The sequence below is a fragment of the Gobius niger genome (assembly GCF_951799975.1).
Source record: "Gobius niger genome assembly, chromosome: 7".
Taxonomy (NCBI): domain Eukaryota; kingdom Metazoa; phylum Chordata; class Actinopteri; order Gobiiformes; family Gobiidae; genus Gobius; species Gobius niger.
Genome location: NC_136858.1, coordinates 4,918,401 through 4,944,037, shown reverse-complemented (window position 1 = coordinate 4,944,037; position 25,637 = coordinate 4,918,401).

Genomic DNA, 25,637 nt, shown 5'->3' with positions numbered 1-25,637 from the left:
ATGACTTCATTTCTCTCCAACAAATGACCCAAAGACTTCAAAATGGGCACATACTGGAAACTGCGTTTGTTTATTGCATCAAGTATGTACTCTACTGGCTCTACAACCTTAAACATCTCCTCATAGAACTTCTTGCGCAAGTACACTGTACTCAGAGGACCTCCTTTTTGAATGGACTTTAGCACAGGATTACCAGAACCAACTACATTCACAAGATCTTCAACCAACGAATTTTCAGCTGGCAGATTTTTCTCAAGGAGGATTTCCTTTAAAGCATCATAGGATAAAGGCTTTGAGGATGAGCATATCAAATGATTTAAGTCTCCTAAGAACACATCAAGAGCGTTGCCTGGTACATGGACTAGATGCTCCAGCTTTAGCAATGCTGCAGCAAAGCTTTTCTGTACTACCTCTCGCAAATCCTCAGTTTCACAATGACCGGTGGAGGATGTAGTTGTGTCAGGCTCTTCTTCAAAGTTCTCATGGTATTCTGGAACAGTTTGTGCATTGCTTACAACAACCGGTTTAAAATCGTCCAAGGTGTATTGACGATGCCTTCTACTCCTATGAGACTTGAAATTGGTGTAAAGGTTTGTTGTAAAATCACATCCCAAAAACATACAAGTGACGGTCTCTTGACTTTTTGGATGAGCATTAACATGCGTAAAAATGTCCTTTTCTGATAGCAACCCGCTACATGTACGTACAATGGTGGCAGCTGAATACTGCTGTTTGTTTAGCAGAAGTAGAATGGATTTTACTGTGGTGAACATGAAGAGCATTCCAACTTTTAAATGTACACGGACAATTTGAATGTTCACATGGAAAACGAGCAGTAATGCCATATTGGGGATGCTTTAGTTTGTAGTGACATAAAAGCTCTGACCTACTTGACAGTGACAAGGTGCATTGCAACTCCACATACCACCTAGCCCTGTAACAAGCATAAAAAATCACAATAAAGATTAGATGTGCCTTGAAGAATACAGTCCCGATCAAAAGTTTAAGACCAGTTGAAAAATGGTAACAACAAAAAATCACATTTTGCATGGTTGTATACCAAGGTTCTAAGTAGAACTTCAATATGCAACAAAAAGAAAATGGAGTGAGATAAAAAAAACTGAAATAGTGTGTATTGCAGCATTACATTTTCTTAATTAAGAACAGTCATTAAGGACACTCATTCTGAATTTCTTTAAATATCTTGAGGGTTATGGAAGGGTTAGGTTTTTTTTTGTTTTTTGTTTTCCAAATTAAAGCTTTACTCAAAATATTTGTCTCACTTTACCCATTTCTTCTTGTTGAATATTTAAGTTCTACTTGGAACCTCATTAAGATCCAACCATTTACAATGTTAATTTTGTATATTAACATTTGTATATTTTGTATATTCAAATATATTGCTTACCGCTATAGAGCCCTTTATTGCATTCCACACCAAAGAGCTAGCTTCTGTAATGAAAAAAGAACAAGAAAAAAAGTAAGTAATGACAAATAAGTATATATTTTTGTGGAAAAATGAGAAGCGGGCAAGTTATAATGTATTTTCCGGACTATAAGTGGCACTTTTTTCCATATTTATATATTTTTTAAAATTCAGATAAATAATTACACATTCCGCTATGCGGGCTAATTGAGCAGTAGACAGAAAGTTTGGAGTGAGTGAGAAACTTGTGAGGGACTGGCGAAAAGCGGAGGTTGAAGAAAACAAAAAATGCTAATCATTGACAAGATAGTATTTGGGAATTTATTGATTCATTATAGAAATTGTGTCTGGATGTGTTGTGTGTCCTAGAGCTTGTGATGCATTAAAAAAGGGTGTGTGCAGCAGGTGAGAGGTGTGTGGCCTCCTACACTGCTCCACTCCTGTTAACCCTATTCTTTTTTATGTATTTATATATTTTCCTTCTGTTTGTGACTGTTGTTACTTTTGTTATTATAAGGGACTTACTGGTGAGTGTGTGAATGTGCCATAGGTTGATTGATGCTTTGATATTGAGGTAATGTATAAGATTTGTGTTTTCCATTACTAGATCATACCAATCGAGGTGTACAGTTTGTTGTGGTTATTGCCATGACCGACCCATCTCAACCTCATGATTTGTTAAAAATACACAAATGAAATAATACTAAAAATAAAAAAATAGTAATGATAACTGCGCCATTGCGATTGACTGCGGAATTGCGGGAAGCGAATGCAGAAATTGCATAAACTGTTCAAATTGCATAAATTGCTTAATTTGCATAATCTAATTTGCATAAACTGGTAAAATGCATATAATGTCATGTTGCATAAACTGCATAAAGTGGTAAAATGCATGAATGGGTTAATTTGCATAAACTCTTAAGTTGCATAAACTCTTAAGTTGCATAAACGGTTTAAAATGCATCAAGTGGTTAATTTGCATAAATTGTTAATATTGCATAAACTTATTAAATCCCATAAACTGGTCAAACTGTTGAAATGGCCTCAGTGCTTGATTGGCAGAAGCTGCACAAATGGCTGAAAGTCCTGGAGTCTCCCCATTGGCTGGATTCCCCCCATACACACCAATGCAAAAAATTTCAAACTCCCGTATAAAAAAACTGGAAAACTGCAGAAGGCCAATTTTTTCTCAAAACCCACAAGTTGCAGAAGCTGAACATGCACAAAGTGCAGAAATAGCATAAAATGCAGAAAAAAGTGCAGAAAAGCATGGATTTGCGGCAGCCCCATTATAAGTCAATGGGAAAAATCTCCGACATTTCGGCCGATTGCGGAAAAAACGTAAGTTGCAGAAGTCCCAAAAGTAATAGCACCCTTCTCCTCAACATGCGGAACATTTTGATGCATAACTTGCATAAATTGCACAAAGCATGAAGGTGCTGAAAGCTCTAGAAAATCGGGAAAAAGATGGAAGAGGAATAATAATAAAGAACATGAAAACCAATAATTGACTGCGGAAGAATTCCGCAGTCAATCAATAATAAATAAAAAAAATAAAAAAATAAGTAAAGTAAGAATGGGGAGAAAGGGGGAGAATACTGAGCTATTTATGGGGTGCTACGACTGTAGGAATGAGATAAAAGTGGACCAGGGTGTGTTGGCTGAATGGTCTGTGTCGGGCGTGGACTGTGTGGTATGGTTCTGTAGTGAGATGTAATCTAACATTAGGTGCTTCCATATGGTAATGTGTATTCTTTTTCCTTGATTTCCAGTTGAGAAGCATGACCTTTTTGGCGACAGTTAGCGACACCAGGAGATGTTTTGTATTGCATTGGTTGAGTGGTAGTGTGGATGTATCACCAAGTAGGCAGAGAGAGGGGGACATCGGGATATGGCAGCCCAGTAGTGTGGAGAGTGTTTGAGTGATTGTTTCCCAGAGTGACTGTACTGGTGTGCAGTGCCAGAGTGCATGAGTGTAGTCGTCCTTGCTTCCTTGTGTACAGTGTGAACATGTTTCTGAAGTGAATCCCATTTTAGATCATCTGTAGCTTGTGTAGTGATATCTGTGGAGTACTTTAAACTGTATAAGTTGTAGGTTATTGTTATTGGTCATTGAGTATATATTTTTACAAATCTGGGACCAGAAATCGGCATCGGGAGCAAATGCTAGATCCTGTTGCCATTTTGAGATTGGCAGAGCATGCGTGCTGTCTGTTTTTGAAAGTACTTTGTATATTTTTGAATTACATTTTTTAGGTGTGATATTTATGAATTTTGAGATTGCATGTGAAAGCTCGAGATTTATCGTTTGTGTTTTTAGTTTGTCTTGGATCAGTGTTTATTTCGTCGACTAAAATATTTAGTCTTAATTTTAGTCAAAGTGATATTTTTGACGACTAAAATTGGACTAAAACTAAATCAAATGTTTTTCATGAGACTAAAACTATGACTAAAATGTCCAGATATTTTAGTCGACTAAAATAAGACTAAATAAAAATGAAAGGGAGAGATAAAATCATCCAAACTTCTATTGAGCGTCTGAAAGAGCCTCAGATCATTTAAATTCTCTGCCAAAGGATCAGCTCTGAGCTTTGTTCATGTGGGAGAAGCTCCATGAAGCAGAGGAACAAGATTAAATATGATTATAATGAATATTATCAATGCAAAGTCGACTAAATTAGTCTTAAATTTAGTCGACTAAATTTACTTGCAATTTTAGTCGACTAAAACTAGACTAAAATTGAAGATATTTTTTTGACTAAAACTAGACTAAAATCGAATTACATTTTCGTCCAAAGACTAAGACTAAAACTAAATTATAATATGTTGTCAAAATTAACACTGTCTTGGATGGCTGAGCTTAGTTGTGAATATTCAAGGAAGCATTTGCTCCCGATGCCAAACTCTTTAACTAAGTGTGTGAAAGATGTAAGAGTGTTGTTGGTGAAGATGTGTCTGAGGTGAGTTATGCCCTTTTCTGCCCATGTGAGGAAATGTAGAGGTTTCTTATTACTTGTAAATTTACATTTACAAGTGGTTCTGTTTTAAGTCATCAAAGCTTACGCAATTTCCTGACTGCCTATAAATGTTCCCGCGCACTCGCACTGAGAAGAGAATTTCTGATGACCCCGCTCTGAAGGCCAACACACAAGAACGATTTGACGCGAAGCAAAAAAAGCCGCCTCTATGAGAGAACGCACACCGAGGTTCAAATTTGCTGCATTCAGACGCGGCGCCCCGGAGGAAAACACCGGCTTTTTACCCTTCTGCAGAAGCACAGACGTGTCTCGGGCCTGTGATAGAGAGATCGCTATAAACGTTGCTTGAGTAGCGGAATAAGAGAAAGCCTGCTTCAGCCAGAGCAGATGAAATCGTTAACCAGCAAAAAAGAGCCACATTTGCTCTCTCTTACAACAGTGACATACGTGTCTTATCTTAGGCTTGTTAAATGGCTAAATCACTTGTTTGAAGCACCGCACGGTTTGGTAAAAGCCTCTGAAGTGCCGTGATTACTATTATTATTATTTTTACCCGTTTACAGCACAAAACAGCACAAACGTAGCACAAACGATTGACATATTTTTCATTTAAATTTGAGTATGATAGGGGGCCAGGCTCTCGCTAATGGCTAATCCCGTTCAGCTCCGAGGACACAACGGGAAAATATAACCTAAAAGCTGCAACAAATTGGCCTTCCGCCTGGTGCAAAGTCTAAACCCCGCTCTCGTCTCGATGCAGAGCAATTTTAGCTTACACTGAGGAAGTTTATTGGCGCTCCTGAACGCAAGACCAACCCGTGACTTAAGACTATGCATGGTGGCGGCGTTGTTGTCACGAAGGGTTAGCGTGTGGTAAAAAGCCTGTTAAATGTCTAGCTTTGGGCAATTTAGACTGACCTTTCTGACCTTTTTTGAATAAAAAACATGCTTAAAACATTCTAGAATACTACTAGATTTCTAATACATTTCATGGACTCACCGCTCAAAGCTGTGCCATGCATCCAAGCCGTGCCGTGCATCCAACATTGACCGCCCGCGTGTTGTCTTGTTCCCGCTTTCTGCCTCCCGTCTTCTTCATTTCTTTTTCTGACAGTGATAGTAAACAGCGCCAACTTCTGGTGGTTGCCAAACTAATTTCTAACATGTGGAGTGTATGCCATTCGAACACTGGTCAGTAAAAGCGTTTACAATAAGTTGAAATGACCCCATTCAATAGTGTTTCTCAGTGAAACATAAATGATTCATTTTAAATGTAGATATTTATTTTATTTAGATTTAAAGAGGCACAATTTCCCTTTTTTTGTGGCGGCGTCTTGTCCGAAGAGCTCGTTGCAGCGTGGACTTTTGCAAAAGTGTTGGGGACCGTTCCAAGGCGGCTGGTTTTCCTCCGGACGCACGACCCATAGCCAGCTAAAGTTCTTCCTAGGGATGCACCGATACCACTTTTTCTAAAACCGATACGAGTACTTTGATTTAAGTACTTGCCGATACCGAATACCGATACGAGTACAAGGCATTTTCTTCAACATTCTTACTTTTTTCAAAGCAGATTGGTTTGTAATTAGTTCATTTACTCATGTGCATTTCCTTAAGTAAAGTAGGCGACACATTTAAGAGCAGTTATATTAGAATTGTGCTGATGCCATTTATTTATTTATTTTATTTTCATTCAATATAATTTTTATTTTTTATTGCACTGTCCATCATAGACAGAAAAGCCTATGTCCAAAAGCTCCCCAATGCGTGTACTTTAGTCATTTATGTATTTTTATTTAACAATAGTATTGAGATGTTACTTAAATGGTCTCTTTTCGTCTTTACTTCAGCTCCGTGTAGATTTTCTCGTGTGTTTGTAGTAACTTAGCGAGTAGCTACAGCGTTTTCATTTTTCTGCTGCAGCTCATTTTTGCTCAATATAAACATGCTGTATGTCTTTAATTTGGATTTTCTGAGGACTTTTTAGTCGCCGGGTTAGTTTTACAGATGAATAAACCCCTGGGCATAAAACAGCGTCAGAATGGCCAAAACCGCTACTAGCCGCGAGTTAGCAACGTTAGCCTGTATCTTGTAAACACTGCAGACACTGCAGCACTAACAACATTAAGCTCTGGTTAAATCCAGCACAGACTCTGATTTCGAGAGCGCAGTCTGTAATAAAGTCAGCTCTATGTGGAATATTGTATTTCCACTAAACAATTCTCCAGTTTGTTGCTATTTTCTCTCCTCAGCTGAGAGGTGCGCCTCGTAGGTGCGCTGGACGCACATCAAATGGTATCGGTTCCTGGTATCGGGACCTCATGAATGAGTACGAGTATGAGTACAAGCATGTGGTATCGGCCCGATACCCGATTCTGGTATCAGTGCTCCCTAGTTCTTCCTCCACTAACTATGCATGAACTCCATCAGCTCCTCTCTCTCCCACCAGTGCGGGCCTCAATGATGCGTGAGTTTCAGGATGCAGAAATTCCAAAGGTACAGCAGCACCTGTCCAGCCACTGCCTTCCTCCGCCATCTTTTTATGTAACATCAAATAGCTTTTACGTGTGCATTATGAGCTTTTCTCTTCTCTTCGTCTCCTGCTGAGCTGTGTCTGTCTGTCAGAATTCGTTGCCATGGGAAAACAATGTCTTCACGTGCTAAATGGTTATAGTCAATGAAGGAATCCTCTTAGATAATAACCATGTTTGAAGTGGTCGGACCGTTGCGGTGCTTAAATGCTGTTATGAAGCTCACAGTGAAAGCCAGCATCTGTGATGGAGGCCTGTCCCCAGAGGAGGTAAACACTGAAGGATGCAGCTTAGCAGTCACTTTGATGTGTCACTTCACTCAACCAGCCTACGGAGAATCAAACTGTGTGGCATTATCACCGCACTGAGACATGGGGTTGTGCCAAATGTTTAAAACTAATATATAATCAGTGACGGCTGGTGATGTAAACTCTAGGTGGGGCTATTGCACACCGTGTTAGGCATATGCAGTACATGTTTTACTATCGGATACACTTAATGTATTTACTGCTGCTCGTCAGACTTAGGGTGTATTCAGACCTGCACTGTTTGGTCCACTTTAAATGGACCAGGGTTCGTTTGGAACGCTGGTCCGGATTTTTCATTCAGGTGTGAATACAACAAACGAATCCTGGTGCGGATCAAAGAATCGGACCGAGACCCACTTTTTCAGGTGGTCTCGGTCCGATTCCAAACGGACTCTGGTGCAGTTCGTATCAGGTGTGAATATAAACCACTGTTGATCCGAAACAACTACGAGATACATGCGCCTTTTTGGGCTTAACAAGCCACCGTAGCAAGGCACCGTGGGAAAAATTATCCCTTTGCGGCTGCAAACGCTAATACAGGATGGATGCTACAAACAATGAGCCGTGGACAGACCTGGAGCCTCCTGGATATTTGGGCAGATGCACTAACCCAACTGCTAGAAAAGACACACAAAAATGCGTTCGTGTTTAGCGAGAAAATGAAGGAGAGGGGCTTCGAGCGTCTCCTGAACAGCCGCTGTGTCAAAGTGGAAAAAACGTCGCCAAACTTAAATGAAAGTACGAGACACATTAAAGAAGAGGAGTAACAAGACCAACAGTTTGCTGCTTTTAATGTTGTATCTGAAAATATAAGACCTTTCTGTTCACAAATAAGGTCAGAACATCACATCTGTACAAGCTTAAAGTTCAGCTAAACACTAAACTTTTCTAAATCCAAAAGAACAGGTAAAATGGACCACACATGACCATGAGGAACAGCACAAATGACACCCTGACAGATAAAAGCCAACTTTGTCTTTTTGATATTTATATGTCAGATTTTATATTTTGAAATCAAACAAAATAATGTTTGATTATTTTGGCCTTTTTAAAGTTATTTATGCATTGTATACTATTTTATTGTATTGTATTGTTGAGCCAGCTAACAGTTGCTAAGGGGCGGGTCTTTTGTGAAAGGGCATTTCAAATGACTTTTGCATCGTACACTTTTTTTTCTTCTTTCTTTTTTTTGCATAAGGTTAAGGAAGATACCACCTCATGACATCAGAAGGTGACTCAATCTCAATGTGCAATATCAAGCGCGCATTAATATAATAGAAAAGGAATTTCAAAAGAGGCCGTAAAGCTTGCTATTGAGAAAGTGTGTGGGAGAGTGTGTGTTTTCAGAATCTCTTTCAATATTTAATCCGAGAGTTTGAGTGGAGAAAGTGGCATAAAAATCCCAAGCACTCCCATCCCCTAATGTGCCCTCTGAAAGGGAATGATAGATGCATAATGTGGCCTTCTTCACACAGGAACCGTTGATTGAGTCTAGAGTCTGGGGTTAAGTCTCAGGCTGCAGTGTGAGTGAGTTTCAATATCAACACCTGTAGTAGTATCTTTTTTCCCCCGACATGATAAAGGTACCGTTTACCGTTAACCGTTTTGACTCTTTCAGTCTGTCATATGGATAGGGTAAAGGCGTAACGTAAAGTAAAGCAGTTCCAATAACACATTTCATTATTATATCATTCAGATGACACTTAAGTTTCCAGTTTATGAACTTTGAAAGTGCTCTCAACATTCATCCGTCAATCTGTCATCTATTCAACATTTGGACTGGCGCCCCCCTTTTATTATATTGAAAGCTGATAATGTTCTGTTGCTAATGTTTGTTTTGCTTTGTTAATGGGTTAAGGTTTTTAAATGGAGTTTGCTGTTGGGAACAGCTGCTCCTGGGAAGCACCCAAGCCCTAGTATGAGCCAGTCCTGAGAGGTTCTGAGAAGGTACATATTCAGAATGTTGTTGTCAAAGAGTAATCTGCTGTGGACTAATCTGGATGTTTTCTTTCACTAGTTTGGCCACTGTTGTTTAGTTAAGCTCTCAATTTGTTTTATTGTAAGTTGGGTTGCGCTCATGTAATATTGCAGGTCAACTTGTCCATTTGTACTTTTGAGCATTGTAGGCCTCCTGCCAAGCACCCAGCACCTAAGCTGACACACAGAGATTCTCTTCAGAGTTTTCATAAATAAAGTCTATTTATATCAAAGAAAAATAAAGAGATATTTTTGCCACAACTCTTGCCTCAGTTCATACTTGTGTAGTGCGGATTATATTAAACATCTATAAAGGCAGACACCAGATAAACCACGTGAGTAAACTCCTGCAGAGTCCAAATGTTTCTCTGCAATCACTCAGAAGACAAACACAAGGTGTGAGAGGTTATCTTATGCAGTTTAGAGAAAGTGGGTTGTCTTGCTGACAATCAGATGCAATGGACATTGCAGTAGAAATGAAGACTGAAAAAATGCTTCCAAAGCATTTTGAGCATTTTCCAAAGACAACATGAGGCAAGCTGTAAAAGAGAATAAGCTGCAAGTGAAATGCAAAACCTTAGAGAAGATACTCCATGACATTGAGGCAGAGGATTTAGTTTTGGAGGTCATATCAGCCATCCATATCCTTATCATGTCCCTACATGCCCATAAGACATGCAGAATTACATTTACAGTGAGAACATATACAGCACTACGTCTCCTTCTAACATTTCCTGTCACTGTAGCTTCTGGAGAGAGAAGCTTTTCAGCTTTGAAACTGATAAAGTCTTACCTCAGATCATCCATGAGCCAAGAAAGACTGTGAGGACTGGCACTTATATCAATCGAGTGCAACATAAGGAGGTCATTGAACATGGAAGATTTGGTCACTGCTTTTGTGCGAGCTAAAGTCTGCATGTGCTAAGTGTTGCTAAACCTCTTAATTTTGGATGGTTCTTTGACAAAATCCTTGTTGTACAATGTTGTTAAAATAGTTTGTGTTATACACCATTTTAATACTTTCTTTTAATTAATAAAAACACTGCTCTGCATAAAGAGAAAACAGTTCTTAAGAATGATAATAATAATAATACGAATAATTATACTTTTTCACCTTGTTTTTGCCTTGTTGACAAAAATATACATGAAACAAATTGGGTCATTCCCATCAACAATGCCTCAATGAAGACACTGTGTGTTTACTACACTCTAGAGGCCACTTTGTGTAGCGTACTACAGCCACTGCTAAAATGCACCAGAATACAAGTCCCATCTGAATTTGGGGCCTCACTTCACTCTTTTGCCTAGGACCTCCAAATATCTTGAAACAGCCCTGGGCGTAATAATACCTTAATGGCACTTGGACGTCTGCACAGTTAAGTGCTCCTAAGGTATTACACATAGGTCCCCTTTTTATCCACCATTCTGGCTCAGGTCCACCAGCAGCAGAGCAACAGTGTACGGTGGTCCACCAGACTTGCTGCCTCGGTTAGAGAACTGGGTTGGAATACAAGGTCTGGTCTTAGCTTGGGTCATATTGTATTGTCGACTAACAGAAGATTTTCAGTCCAAATTGGTGATTTTCTGTCCAACGCAGCTGCCCCTCTGACTTGTAGGTTACCCCAAGGGTCAGTCCTTGGGCTTGATCTTTTCTCATTGTACTTGTTGCCTCTTGGGTCTATTTCGCATAAAAAATAAAGTGTTGTTGCCTTTTTTTGCAGATGATAATCAAACATATTTGCCGTTGAAGCAGCACACAAAAAGGGGGGAAGTATAAGTGTAGGTAAAAATGGACGCTGTTTTGAAATCACTCCTGAACTCGTTTCTTCTCTTGTCAGTATTTAACTCAGTATGAGAGTTGACTTTTACTTATTTTATGCATCTATGCATTTTTGAGTACAGCGTTTTGGTTGACTTTGTTGTTCCTTAAATGCAATATAAATAAAGTTGGATTGGAATTTTGCTATTTGAGTGTTTTCTGTGTTTAATCTACTCTGCCTATCCACATTTCGAGGTATCAGGTTGGTATAATAGCCTCACTAGTATGTCTAATGCCAGCACCAGTGTTAAAATTCAAACTTGTGGGACTGCCTGTGACTGGAGTGAAGTCGCATCTTTCCATCGTATGTAAAATGCAAGTTCAGTGCTTAACCACCCCTTCAACTGGTGATGATCTTAAAAGTCTCAGTATCACCATTGACAGTATGACTGAGAACCTGAGAAATCTTTGTGCCCATTGCTTAGCAACTGTAAGATTGGCTACGTCAAAAATGCCAGTGCGTCGTGCCACTGTAATTGTCAGAGCTTTTAAGTGTGACTCTTAGTTAGAATTGCTGCAGAAGGACTGTGAAGGTTATGTGGAAGGAGTCCCAGTGCACATGTCCACAGTAATCACCAGACTTAAACACAAAGAACAGCGGACCCATCCCTTGATGCCACTGGATGACTCATAGGAGCTGTGTTTTTTTTTTATCTTAGCAAATAGAAACAGATTGATAGTATAACAACAACAACAACTGCACATTGCAGCTATGGAGCATGTGAGCGACTAAAAACTTGCCCAAAGATGCAGATGCTCCTGAATTTCATTAGAAAGCACTCTGGGATAGTTTTTGTTTGTCTAGCATTAAAAATGCTGCGAGACTTTAGAGTTAAGATACTTTTGCTTAGTGTGTGTCACCTAAATTAACATATTCCTGATAATGCAGTTTAAAACAAGCAACTGATTCCGACAAGGTAAATTATTGTGGTCAACAACAAAACTAGAACAGATAAATTGCATGAAAACCAATGGTGTCAATCAAAAAGGCTCACATCTGGAGTGAAATCAATCATTTACCCAGCAGAGGGCGCACAGTGAAGCCATTCAGCCGACTGCTGTAACCATAGTAACCACACACCAAAACACTTTGATGGAAACGCATGCAAATACATGTTTGTTATGTGTATTTTAGATAGATGATTTTATTTGATGGAAACGCAACTACTCCCAGGGTTAGACACAATATACATCAGGCTGGCCTTAAAATATCAAAACAATACATCAAAGTGCACGATGGCACAGAGGTTAGTGCTCATGCTTAGATAGAAATCCCCAGGCCAGATCTTGTGACTGGCGCAAGGATGTCGCAGTTCAAGGCGAGGCTCCGAACCTGCACGCACACCATGCATGCATGCAGGTTAACGTTTGCCCCCAATAGTCACTCTAAAAAACAGAGGTGAATACAGAAGAATAATGATAACAATCATACAACGAGCCTATTACTCAGACATGCAAACACAGATATAGTGAAAAAGGTGACAGTTCACGGGGCTGCGGCGGAACGCGCGTTTTGCAGGCATTTTTTAACAGAACACGTAGATTCTATGATTAATTAACTAAAACAATCCACTTAATTCAACACTAAACTTTCATGGCTTCAGTGGACAGAGAGAGTAAAGGATTTGTACATAATGTGAAATATTGTTACATTTTCGATTTTTAAATATACATTTTAAACTTTTATTGACTATTTATAGAAATATAACATACACTGCAGAATATGCCACCCTAAACCATACAAACTAAAATGGTATCAGTTTTTTTCTGGCTACAGTAGCTACTAAAAGCTTACAAATGGTTTGGCAGATTGAATAGTTGCAAGTCTCTTTGGACACGTTCAGTTTTAGTAAACTTGCCAACGTTAACATCTCTGATCAGCAGAAACCACGTCAAAACTACCCAATGACCACACGGTCCACCTGGAGAGGTCAGCCCTCTCCTCACTGACCACACGGTCCACCTGGAGAGGTCAGCCCTCTCCTCACTGACCACACGGTCCACCTGGAGAGGTCAGCCCTCTCCTCACTGACCACACGGTCCACCTGGAGAGGTCAGCCCTCTCCTCACTGACCACACGGTCCACCTGAAGAGGTCAGCCCTCTCCTCACTGACCACATGGTCCACCTGGAGAGGTCAGCCCTCTCCTCAATGACCACACGGTCCACCTGGAGAGGTCAGCCCTCTCCTCACTGACCGCAACCGCGCATCAAACAAGCGCAGAGCGCGCACAGAGCCACGGGCACCTGCCTGGTCAATTTAGCCTCACAGTAAATGTATCTATCCGTTAGCTTTATAGGCTAGCTTATAGATGCTCTCATGTTTCACGCGGCTGTTGTCAAATATGAAGCTACAGTCATCACAAAACTTGGATCAGTTTGGTGCTCAGTCTCCTGCACAGTTGCGCGCTGTCAGCGTAACTTTGTTGTGCAGACTGATGCATTAGCGCACTGCTAGCTACGAAGTAATTGCAGTAAAAGTTCACTTGTCGTAATATAAAGCGGTATAACTTTCACCTCAGTGTCAGCGCGATGTCTCATGCGGTTCATCGCCCTCAGTGGTGCGTCTGTTGGATCGGGGTTCGCAAGTAGGCGAGCCTACAGTCAGCCGGCGGATGCGGGCGGCTATTGCGCTGCTCAGGTGAAGTGAGAGAGCGAGCGCACGGGGGGCAGCGGGGCTCACTCAGCCTGGAGCTGGAGCCTCCTACGGCTGCAGCCACGGGGAAATGGCATATTTGGCGTAACAGCACCAGTGAACATTTTACAAGCCTCAGCCAGTGCAGTTTATTTAAGCAGTCCAACATTTACATGTATATACATGAATAAAGAAAAATGTATGTAACAGTAATAATATATATTTTAAATTAAAAAAATAATAAAATAATAATAATAATAACCCCTGGCATACGTGCTGCTGGCCAATGGAGCGCGACGTCTACACACGATGGCCATCTTGCCACAGGGAGCTCGCTCACTCATAACATTGTATTTTATGGAGCATGCACTTTTAAATAACCATAACTTCCTCAATTTTCTTCCGATTTTCAAACAGTTTGGTTTGTTATAAACCTCAGAGATGTAGGTATGACACTGCATACACGTTAATAACGTTTGTAAGAAACCAAACCATTTGTAAATTTGTGAAGATTTCAGTGAGATAATGAGGATTTGTGTTTGTGCCGATCACTCACTTACTTGAGCTCGCCAGAAAGCTTTCCTTTGGCAAAATGGCCGCCTGTTTTGTCTGAAGTGACTCTGCCTTAAGACATCTAGCCTTTATATATATCTATGACCGTACCCTTGTACTCATTTCGTAGAGAGGGTCTGGATCTTCACAATTGAGCTTCATTTTCAGGTGGGAGGGGTGAACTATTATTAAAGTTTGAAATGACTGGACCTGATTTTTGCTAGCGTTTGGCCGTGACGTATGTAATGCGCCCGAGTGAGTGAAGCAGCTAACATAACTCTATCATAACTCTATCATAACTCTATCGTAACTCTATCATAAATCTATCATAACTCTATCGTAACTCTATCATAACTCTATCATAACTATCATAAATCTATCATAAATCTATCATAACTCTATCGTAACTCTATCATAAATCTATCATACCTCTATCGTAACTCTATCGTAACTCTATCGTAACTCTATCATAACTATCATAAATCTATCATAACTCTATCATAACTCTATCGTAACTCTATCGTAACTCTATTGTAACTCTATCATAACTCTATCATAACTCTATCGTAACTCTATCATAAATCTATCATAACTCTATCGTAACTCTATTGTAACTCTATCATAACTATCGTAACTCTATCATAAATCTATCATAACTCTATCATAACTCTATCGTAAATCTATCATAAATCTATCATAACTCTATTGTAACTCTATCATAACTCTATCGTAACTCTATCATAAATCTATCATAACTCTATCGTAACTCTATAATAAATCTGTCATACCTCTATCGTAACTCTATCGTAACTCTATCATAACTCTATCATAACTATCATAAATCTATTATAAATCTATCGTAACTCTATCGTAACTCTATCGTAACTCTATCGTAACTCTATCGTAAATCTATCGTAACTCTATCGTAACTCTATCGTAACTCTATCATAAATCTATCGTAACTCTAACGTAAATCTATCGGCGTTACGTTTCGCTTTTAACAGCCAAGCCCCGGGCTTCCAATATGGCCGCCTGTTGATTTCAATGGCCTGTGCTCATTGGCGCAACGAGCCAGAAAAAATTCTTACTTCCGCGTTAGTTCCGTGTTCATTGGGCCCAGCGAAAATTTTAACAGCTATTATATGCTTGTATAATTTATACTATTAATTGTTATGGCCATATTAGTGGTCCTTTATCATTTCAAATAAAAAACACAAAGAAACCTGGATGTTTATTGCCCATGCCCATGATTCTCAGCGCGACGAGAGCGAGCATCGCAGCTCGGCAGCAGAGCGCAGCTCCACCGTATGCTGAGCAGGTCAACATCGGTCAGCCTAGTTTTTGATGTAATATAATATCTGCTCTTCACTTTTGGAACTGTTTTCCAATGTTTAGTTAAAGGTTAATTATACTTCTACAATTGACCACATGTCAAGTAAAATGTATATTCTCAGCACGACTAGAGCGAGCGGAGAATCAGCCTTGAGTTGAACAGCAGACCCAGCTCGCCAAGTGGCCTACAGCCCAACGCATATAACGATCTGCACTGTTTTCCCATGTTTAAAAGACACAGTCAACTTTTATTATTCACCATTATGACAAAGTCAATGTCAGTTTATACCTTTGTAAGTTTTAAAGAGGGGGTATTATGCTTTTTTCAGCCACATAGCACCAGTCTATAGCACACTACAATGATGACGAAACCTTCTGTTGGTCTGTCAATGCAGTAAATTAGAAGAACTGCCTTGTATAAAATTGCTCTTTCAAAATGGCGGTAGCAAATGACTTGAAATAGGCCTCTGTCTCTTTAAGAACCTCTGACCCTTTCCGACACGCCCCCTCCACACGCTGTCTGTGGCATCACAACAACACTGCGCTCGTTGTCTCAACAGTATTGAAACTACGATCGGTGCATTTTAATTTTTATTGTTGGAAAGGACCTACTGTTTATCACTTTGTTAACAATGGCCACACAGGATATTATTTGAAGACGAACCTTCCACACCGGACGCTTGGAAGGGGCTCTTGCCTGAAAAATAACTGCTGTTTGGAGGCTATCTCTTTGCATCTGCCATGCCCTATGGATCTCTAACTATACCCCCATGGACGACACCAGGATCTGCAGGAGCCCATACGATTCAAAAGACGGACATTATCTGTGCAGGTGGACAATGGTTTTTCGAGGTTACCCGTTAGCTTGTTATAATCGACTACAGCTCATTGTTGATGAAAAGTCTGTAATAAACCACAAATGTGTAAAGCCAGGCTCATTGTGTGATCATCGTAAAGGCTGCTTCGAGTAGTTGCTGCTTTGTTGACGTTATTTGTGCATAATATGCTGCCTGTTTTCAATGAATGTTGTGAAGGTGAAGGTTGTTAGCTTTTCGCGGCTAATAGTGCCTTAGCTCCGGGAGAAAACCACTCGGCTACGACTCACTGTAGATGAAATGTGAGCAATAAACTACACAATCAACAAGCCAGGCTCAGTGTGTGATCATCGTAAAGGCTGCTTCGAGTAGTTGCTGCTTTGTTGACGTTATTTGTGCATAATATGCTGCCTGTTTTCAATGAATGTTGTGAAGGTGAAGGTTGTTAGCTTTTCGCGGCTAAAAGTGCCTTAGCTCCGGGAGAAAACCACTCGGCTACGACTCACTGTAGATGAAATGTGAGCAATAAACTACACAATCAACAAGCCAGGCTCAGTGTGTGATCATCATAAAGGCTGCTTCAAGCAGTTGCCTGTTTTAGTGACGTTTTCAATGCATAATATGCTGCTTGTATTCAGTGAAATTTCCCGTTAGCTTATCGCGGCTAGCTTGTTAGCTCCGGGAGAAAACCACTCGGCTACGACTCACTGTAGATGAAATGTGAGCAATAAACTACGAAATCAACAAGCCCGGCTCAGTGTGTGATCATCATAAAGGCTGCTTCAAGCAGTTGCCTGTTTTAGTGACGTTTTCAATGCATAATATGCTGCTTGTTTCAGTGAAATTTCCCGTTAGCTTATCGCGGCTAGCTTGTTAGCTCCGGGAGAAAACCACTCGGCTACGACTCACTGTAGATGAAATGTGAGCAATAAACTTCCAAATCAACAAGCCTGGCTCCGTGTGTGATCATTGTTAAATGGTTCTTTATGTGTGTGGTGGTTTTATTGACTTTATGTGTGCATATTTCTCGTTTCCACGTGATGACTCGAGGTTTAGCTTAGCATTAGCTTTCTCCGGAGGCTCTGTGCATCATCAAGGCCCAGCGCAGAACCAGACACTGAAATAAGCGTTCTTGTCACCGGTTTTAATCCTGGGTGTTTAGGAAACAGAAACACTGATGTGTGTCTTTGTAAAAGTCTGCTGTGGCTCCGGTTCACAACACATGAAGCTAATCCTCCATGATGACTCTGTTTACATCTTAGGGCTAGACACTGCGGGGAGGGGGTTCTGCTGAGGGGCAGTGGTTGGTTACTCGGCTGGTGACGAAAGGTCGGAGGCGTATCCTGGAGGTCGAGGGCGTTCCCTGAAGGAATCAGGCGTTTTATCCCTAAAATGGCTGCCATCAGAGTTTCTACAGATTACTCGAAAATACGTGAATGTGCCAAGGCAACAATTCAGGCATGGTTTTAATGAGGGAATGACTTAATAACATGATGTAAAGCTTGAAAAAGTCGATTTTGCATAATACCCCCCCTTTAAACAACCGCAATTTTGTACAACGCAGCATTTGATCCATTTAACTTGAGGTGACATGAACATAAACATGAAATGAACGAGATCCACTTTCAGACTTAGTGTCCATCCATCCATCCATTTTCTTCCGCTTTATCCGGGGCCGGGTCGCGGGGGCAGCAGTCTAGGCAGAGATGCCCAAACTTCCCGATCCACACACACCCCCTCCAGCTGTTCTGGGGGGTCCCCGAGGCGACACCAGGCCAGCTCGGAGACATAGTCCCACCACCGTGTCCTGGGCCTTCCACGAGGCCTTGTCCCACTAGGACATGCCTGGAACACCTCCCGCGGGAGGCGACCAGGAGGCATCCGGAACAGATGCCCGAGCCACCTCAGCTGGCTCCTTTCGACGTGGAGGAGCAGCGACTCTACTCCGAGCTCCTCCCGGGTAACTGAGCTCCTCACCCGATCTCGGAGGGTGCGCCCAGCCACCCTGCGAAGGAAACTCATTTCGGCCGCTTGTATTCGCGATCTCGTCCTTTCGGTCATTACCCAAATCTCATGACCATAGGTGAGGGTGGGAACGTAGATCGATCGGTAAATCGAGAGCTTTGCCCCCCGACTCAGCTCCCTCTTCACCACGACAGACCGATACAGCGACCGCATCACTGCTGACGCCGCACCGATCCATCTGTCGATCTCACGCTCCATCCGTCCCTCACTCGTGAACAAGACCCCGAGATACTTGAACTCCTCCACTTGAGGCAAGGACTCCCCACCGACCTGTAGAGGGGAAGCCACCTTTTTCCGGTGGAGAACCATGGCCTCAGATTTGGAGGTGCTGATCCTCATCCCGGCCGCTACACACTCGGCTGCAAACCACCCCAGAGCAGCTGAAGGTCCTGGTTCGTTGGAGCCATCAGAACAACATCATCCGCAAACAGCAGAGATGAGATCCTGAGGCTCCCAAACCGGACACCCTCCGGGCCCTGGCTGCGCCTAGAAATTCTGTCCATAAAGGTAATGAACAGAACCGGTGACAAAGGGCAGCCCTGGCGGAGACCAACACGCAGACTTAGTGTGCAAATGTTTAATATAATAGATCCATGGTAAATGCCCTGTACAACACAATTACAGTTTTACCTTATTCTGTTTTATTTTAATGTAATATTTTCAGTACATTTGACCTTTTCTGTGTCTTGTTTGGCATATTGACTTTTCTTTTACACACCATCATTAAAAATATCAAGTATTTGTTGCTATAATGCTTTATAGCAACAAAACATGCTATAATGAATTTGCATGGACACACTGAAATGTTATCTTGTTTTTTTATGTCATGTAACATGTAATCAAAGTGCGCATATGTAGAAATGTGCATTTTTATGGATGGAACATGAGAACAAGAATCATTGCAATTTGTATAATCATAATTATCAACAATGGCAAAGTGATTAAAACCATCCTCTACTTATTAGGCTGGCAAGATCTAATACATTACATTGTATTTCACAACATTTGCAGTTTAGCAATATATCACAAGTAAATCAGCAGTAGAAAAGAGTAGAAAATTGTACAGTTGTGAGTAGTGTTATTTTAAATAATTTTACTGTAGCAGAATTGCAAAATTAGTTGAAAAAAACATTCTGGTAAAATAAATCACCATCAGCATTTATGTCAATTGTCTATGGCATTGTCACAGAAACTAATAGATGTAATTGAAATGCAATGAAGCTTTTTTTGTACAACATACAATAAATGAATGATCTTGCAAAACAGAAAACTGCCGCAATATATTTGCAGAATAGGCCTAGAACACTATACACAAAAAACAATCACTGGGTTTTGCCCAAATTGTACATTTTATTGATTTACACCCGATGGTAGCAGTTGAAAAAATAAATGGTAATCCTCTGCACTCTGAAGAACACGTGGTATTAGCTTCATTTCCAGAAGTGCCCGTAATATCTTCCATGACAAAGTGAAAAAGAATAATGCCCAAAGCTGTTATCTACTGAGCTACAAACTCAGCCCAGACCACCTTAAGTTCTTTTCTCCGCTGTCAGAGCACAGAGTAGATTCAACGACAATCCCAGACTGGGACAGGTCTCCTACTGGACAATACAAACATCTCAGGTATAACACACGCATTCTCACATAGCTTTAACGGTCAGAGCACGACTCTTCCAACAAGAAACCAAGGAGTAACTGCAGGTTGTAAAGAGGCAGAGAGTTTAAAAGCAAAATCTGTTAATCTTCGAAGAACGCCGGGTGTTTCCAGCTACTGCAGTTCTTTCTGACAGCAACAAGACTTTGTTCCTAGGGCTGCATGTTGGTGAAAATGGCAACTTCAATACTGCACCATTAAGCTAAAAGAGAAACAGAAAAATGACCAGAGAATAGGTTAGCCATGACACAGATAATCAAAGTTGGTCCACTTTGATAACTGCGTATGTGCAGTTGAGCAGCCTTTACTGTCTGAAGCACGATACACCTTTATTTTGTTAACTTGAATACGTTCCCTTACATTTGGCAGAGTGTAGTGATTTAAGAAGTTATAGCTTGCATGAGGAAGCACAATTAGAAAAGTCTACCTTGTGTTTTGCATCTTTCCTGTCGTCCCGTCACAGTTGGTTTGTCTTTGTCTGGTCTTGTGTTGCCAAGGTGGGGCTTTAAACTGAGACAGGCCATTTTCTGTTTAACATAAGCAGAATATGCTGTGGATGATAAAATAGTTTATTTTGGTGAAGTTGGGTCAACAGTAGTAGATTTGAATGTGACCTAGATGCAATGTCATTTTGATTTACTTTCTACCTAAATTATTTAATTACAAAGCACAACGACAAACATATTGGCTATCATAACATTGACACACAATACTAGAACAGTTTCTTTGCTTTGTTGTGAACAGACCACTCGACACGCCTGTGTTGTATTTAGCCTCTGTTCTTTCCAACACTGCCATGAGCACCTCAGTGCAGCCAGCGGAACAGGAGACGGTATAAGAGTCTGGTCTGCCCCGTGAGGAGGAGATGGGTGACCGGACACAGCCATCAGCAGCATCTGCTCAATATAGGTAGAATTACTGAGCAGCAACTTTATTACAGTTTTATTTGTGGCTATGAAACACATAACAAACTAACTGAAGTAGTAATAGCTGATCACCAGTTAGTAAAGAAGTTCATACAAAGCCGCACCTTCCATATTCGTAGTGGACACAGATCCTGCAGCAGACTCCTCTCTGCAGCAGAACAGCCTCAGTGAAGAAAGAAAAAACATATTGTCAACCTTATTATACTAGAGTTCACATTTCTGGATCACAAGACCAGAATGAGAATTATACAGATCTCTACTGTGCAATTATATGTCTACTACATGTAATATAATCACCAGTCTTGTTACATTAGTGAACAAGTATGATAGCATGAACACGTTTGTTTTGTAATTTTAACATTACTGTTGTCTCTGTTCTCTGACCTTTATTTTTGTCTTGCTTTGCTAAAACAATGCGTAGAAAGACATGCAGTGACCAAATATTAACACCACTTTTTATTTTCGTCTTTCAGGTAACAGCGAGGCTGCGCGTGAGATGCATTCATGGACCGTAAGAAGTGCGGGAAAGGCGAGTTTTTCACAAATGCGCGGAAAAACCGGACACATAATTTGCAGTCTGATACACTTTGCTTGCGCCAGAGGCCTCAGGCCGGAATACTTTAAGCCCTGCATAAACTATCACGGTGAAAGTCATCATAGCAGAGTATAGACCCAGCTCCCAACCCAGCTTTGAGAATAGATTAACGGCGATATTTTTTTTATCGCGCGATAAGAGTCTCGTGTTAACGCAGCACGTTAACGCCGTTAACGGCCCACCACTAATCATTTTACATTTTCAGTGAAGGTTCTTGAGTGGTCTTCTGTAATTGAACTGTGGAACGTTTCGTTTCTATTAACACATCAGTTGCAACTTTTCCAAAATCCCGCAACTTTCCCGCAACTATTCCAATAATCCGCAATTTCCTTTGCAACTTTTCCTTAACTCCGCAACTTATGCGAAACTAAAGTGAGTTTCTGATCATTTAAATATATTTGACTCGTTATATTTTCACGTATATGTCCAGCGCCTCAGACTGAAGGACTTTCACATCTGCTCCGCCTCCTCTCTCTCTCCTGGGCCTTTACAGTGTGAGCCTCTGTGAGCTCCTACCGTGGATCTCCTACCGCTAGTACTTAATTTGATCCCCGGCAAATGTTCCGGAACATTTCCCGTGTTTTGGCCTGTTCCCCCAATCCATCAAATCAGACCAAAAGTGTTCATGAAAATACTAATTTTCAAATTAAGCACTGCCTACTGTCCAAGTTGCTTCTCTGCTACTGGATCTTTATTTGGCGATATAGGCTTTATCTGACAGATAAACGCTGCGTGTGTGTTCAGACGCTTCTTTCCCCTGTGATGCGGTGGCGTGTGTGTGTGTGTGAGGCGCTGGTGCTTTTACTGCGTGACACACAGCTCTGTTGAACCGAAGCCGAAGCTCGATGTCCATGTGTGAAATAAACACACATTTGTCCTTTGTTCTGTTCCCCTCAGATTCTCATGCATGGCTCTATCTTATCAGATTTGTGTGGAGTCAGACCCTGCGCCCACAGCCTGTTAGCCCCGCCCACTTTTGGTAGATGAGCGGAAGAGACAAGAGGGGAGGGGCGCAGGTGTTTTTTTTTTTTTTTATGATACAATAACTATCTAAAATAACAGATATTTTAAGTCTTTTATTATTAGTCTTTTATTCTTATTCTTTGGTTAAAACTTATGTCAAATACAAAGAAAAGTTAAATTTTATCTAAAAATATATTGTTTTAAGCAGAAAAAAATTGCAACTTTTCATCGCAACTTTTGGAAAAATGGCCCGCGAAATCAGGAATTTTACCACGCAACAATCACAAAAAATGCCCGCAAAATCCTGGAGGGACTGCTCAACAGTACTTTTTTCGATACCTGTTATTTTAATTCAATAAAAATTAACACTAATCATTACTCCTTATTGTAAAGATTAGGTCCTGCATTTGTTTTCCAGGGGAAGGTTTATATGTCGAGGCCCTTAAAGGTTAACCTGGCTAACACCAGACTGCTGTGCAGCTCGAATCATTTCGAACTGCACAGCAGCCTGGGGACCATGGCCGAAATTTTCGCATGGATTTGGGAACCAATCACAGAACGAGGAGGGACCGCAAGACGATGACAAGCTATTCGATATACAGATGCTTGTAGTTTATTTACGGATTTTAAAAAAAAGTTTATTTTCGTATCAAACATGACAGCAGCAGACACGACACTATTTTTCGATCAAGCTTTAGGCCGTGTTCTAAATAGTTTAGCTCTAAAGTTTACAGCGGGTACGTCATACGTCATCAGATACGATTGGCTGTGGCTACGTGCAGACGCATGATAGACATTTGTAGCGCCCAATTAACGGCTGTGGACGATCGTAAAGCACACCTCTCCTGCGAGAAAATGAATTGGTGGTCCCCAGACTAAATATCACTTGTGATTTTAGTCTGGCGTTAACCAGGCTATTTAAAGGTCCTATATCATGCAAAATCGACTTTTTGGAGCTTTTAGCCATGTTGTTTTGCTATTTCCTCATAAAGAATCCCCCCAGAGTGGTTTTTGGCTTCATTCACGCAGTTCTCAGTAATCCTCCTGAATCCTGCTCTCTGAGCAGCTGCTCCACCCTCTGCTGTTTTATAAAAAAAATTTTTTTATTAAAGTCAATTTACAACAATCGTCAAAGACGAGACATCTGGAAATAGAGAGCTCATGTCAAAACAACACAATACAAATAAATAAATTATAATAAGAAAATAAATGAATAAACAAAATGTTCATTTAGTTCGCTTCAGGGGTTTTCATTGAAGAAGTCTTTGTAACAGTCTTGGAGTCGTGAGCTTTTCTTATTCATTACATACAACAATGAGTTCATACATTTTTCTACATTACTTAAACATAGGGAGAGATACAATTGTGACTTCAAAAACTTTTGTTTTGTGAATAAAAAAAGGACCAAACAGAATGAAAAAATTCACTACATAGTGAAATGATTTCGTGGTTGTGTTATCTTCAAAATAGCAAATAATATCTTTTAATGTAAAACAATGACTCTTTTGACAATTCTTGAAAATATAGTTACTTCAATTCAGCCCAAAATGTTTGAACAATTTTACAGAAGAAAAACAAGTGCTCAAAAGTCTCTTCCTGTGTTTCACAGAAAGTACAGAATTTATCAACATCTGCATACCTTGAGACCATTAAGTTGACAGAATAGATTTTGTGAATGATCTTAAAATGAACTTCCTTCATTTTGTTTGTTATACAGTATTTATAAGGTAATAGCCAGGTCTATTTCCTCTATCAAGGGGTTCCAAAAACATTTACCTCTAGGGGTGATTTTATATGGTGATTATTGCATTTTCTATCAAGTTAATGCCATTTAAGGTGAGCACAATAGAGCTATCACCAATGTTGTTGATGTTGTAAAAGGATAAATGGCATTTTATAAGATGGAGTAACTCTGGAGGGATGGCTTTGATCACAGAGTTGTATTCTCTAAATTGAATAGGAAATTCATACTTCATCATAAAGTGTTCATAAGGTAGAAAAGAACCGTGTTCATCCAATAGTGAAACAATCTATGAATATTTTTTTGGAACTATTTGGAAAAAAAAAAAAAAAAACGATTTCTTATTATAATGTGTTCGTTGTTCCACAGGGAATATTTATGTGGCGAGAAATTATGATTAAAGCACAGTTTCCAAGCAAGCAGACATTGCTGGTGAAAGTTAGCCAATGTAACAGGAAGTTTTGTGGGCGCGTAATTACATGTTAAAAGAAAAGAAAGTCCACCAACTGACTCAAAAATATAATTGGGGATAAAGTACCAGATAGATTCTGAATTTGCAAGGCATCTTTTTAACCAGTTAATTGTATTTACAGTATCGGAAAACTCTAAGGGCCCGATCTTGTGCATCAAAACGGAGACGCTAGCGTGACATTTTGCGCCCAGTAGGAGCACTTTGTGATCTTGCCACTCCAGACTTAGCGCATTTAAGTGGGAGGACACACAGATTTTCCTCCAACCAGATCGACTCCGCGTCCAGGAGAGTGGTTGTGTGGGGTGAACATGTGCTTTTGTTTTGCTTCGCGTTCACGCCAAGCGCGGCCGATCCACGCCACAGCGGACGCTGTAGCTCTTTTTCTCTCGAGACGTGAACATCGTTTAGCTCACGATGGGGTAAATAAAGTTTATAGTTTGACCTGTGAGAGCCTAAGGCTTAAGAAAGAACGCAAGACAGCGCAATGTAAACGAGGAAGTGAATGTCAGCCGTGTTTCCATCAGTGCAGTCACCTCCTCTTGTGACGCCCCCTCACAGGTGGCGGAGGCAAATGGCACATATAGCGCCGCCACTCCGAAAATAATTTGCCAAGAGCCTGCGCCGCCCCGTGCGCCGCCACAAGATCTGGCCCTAAAACTTCTAGCCCTCCTTCCACTTTTGCATTCGAGAGTACAGCCTTTTTGAGCTTATGCGGTTTATTTTTCCAAATGAAGTTTAAATTGATTGATTAATTTCCTTGGATATGCGTTCATCTACACATAATGACAATAAAGGATAAACAAAGCAAAACAGACCCTCTGCCTTGGACAGAAGAACTCTGCAGTACAAAGTTAAATCTCTCTGAAGCCAGAGGTTAAATATACTTTTGGTT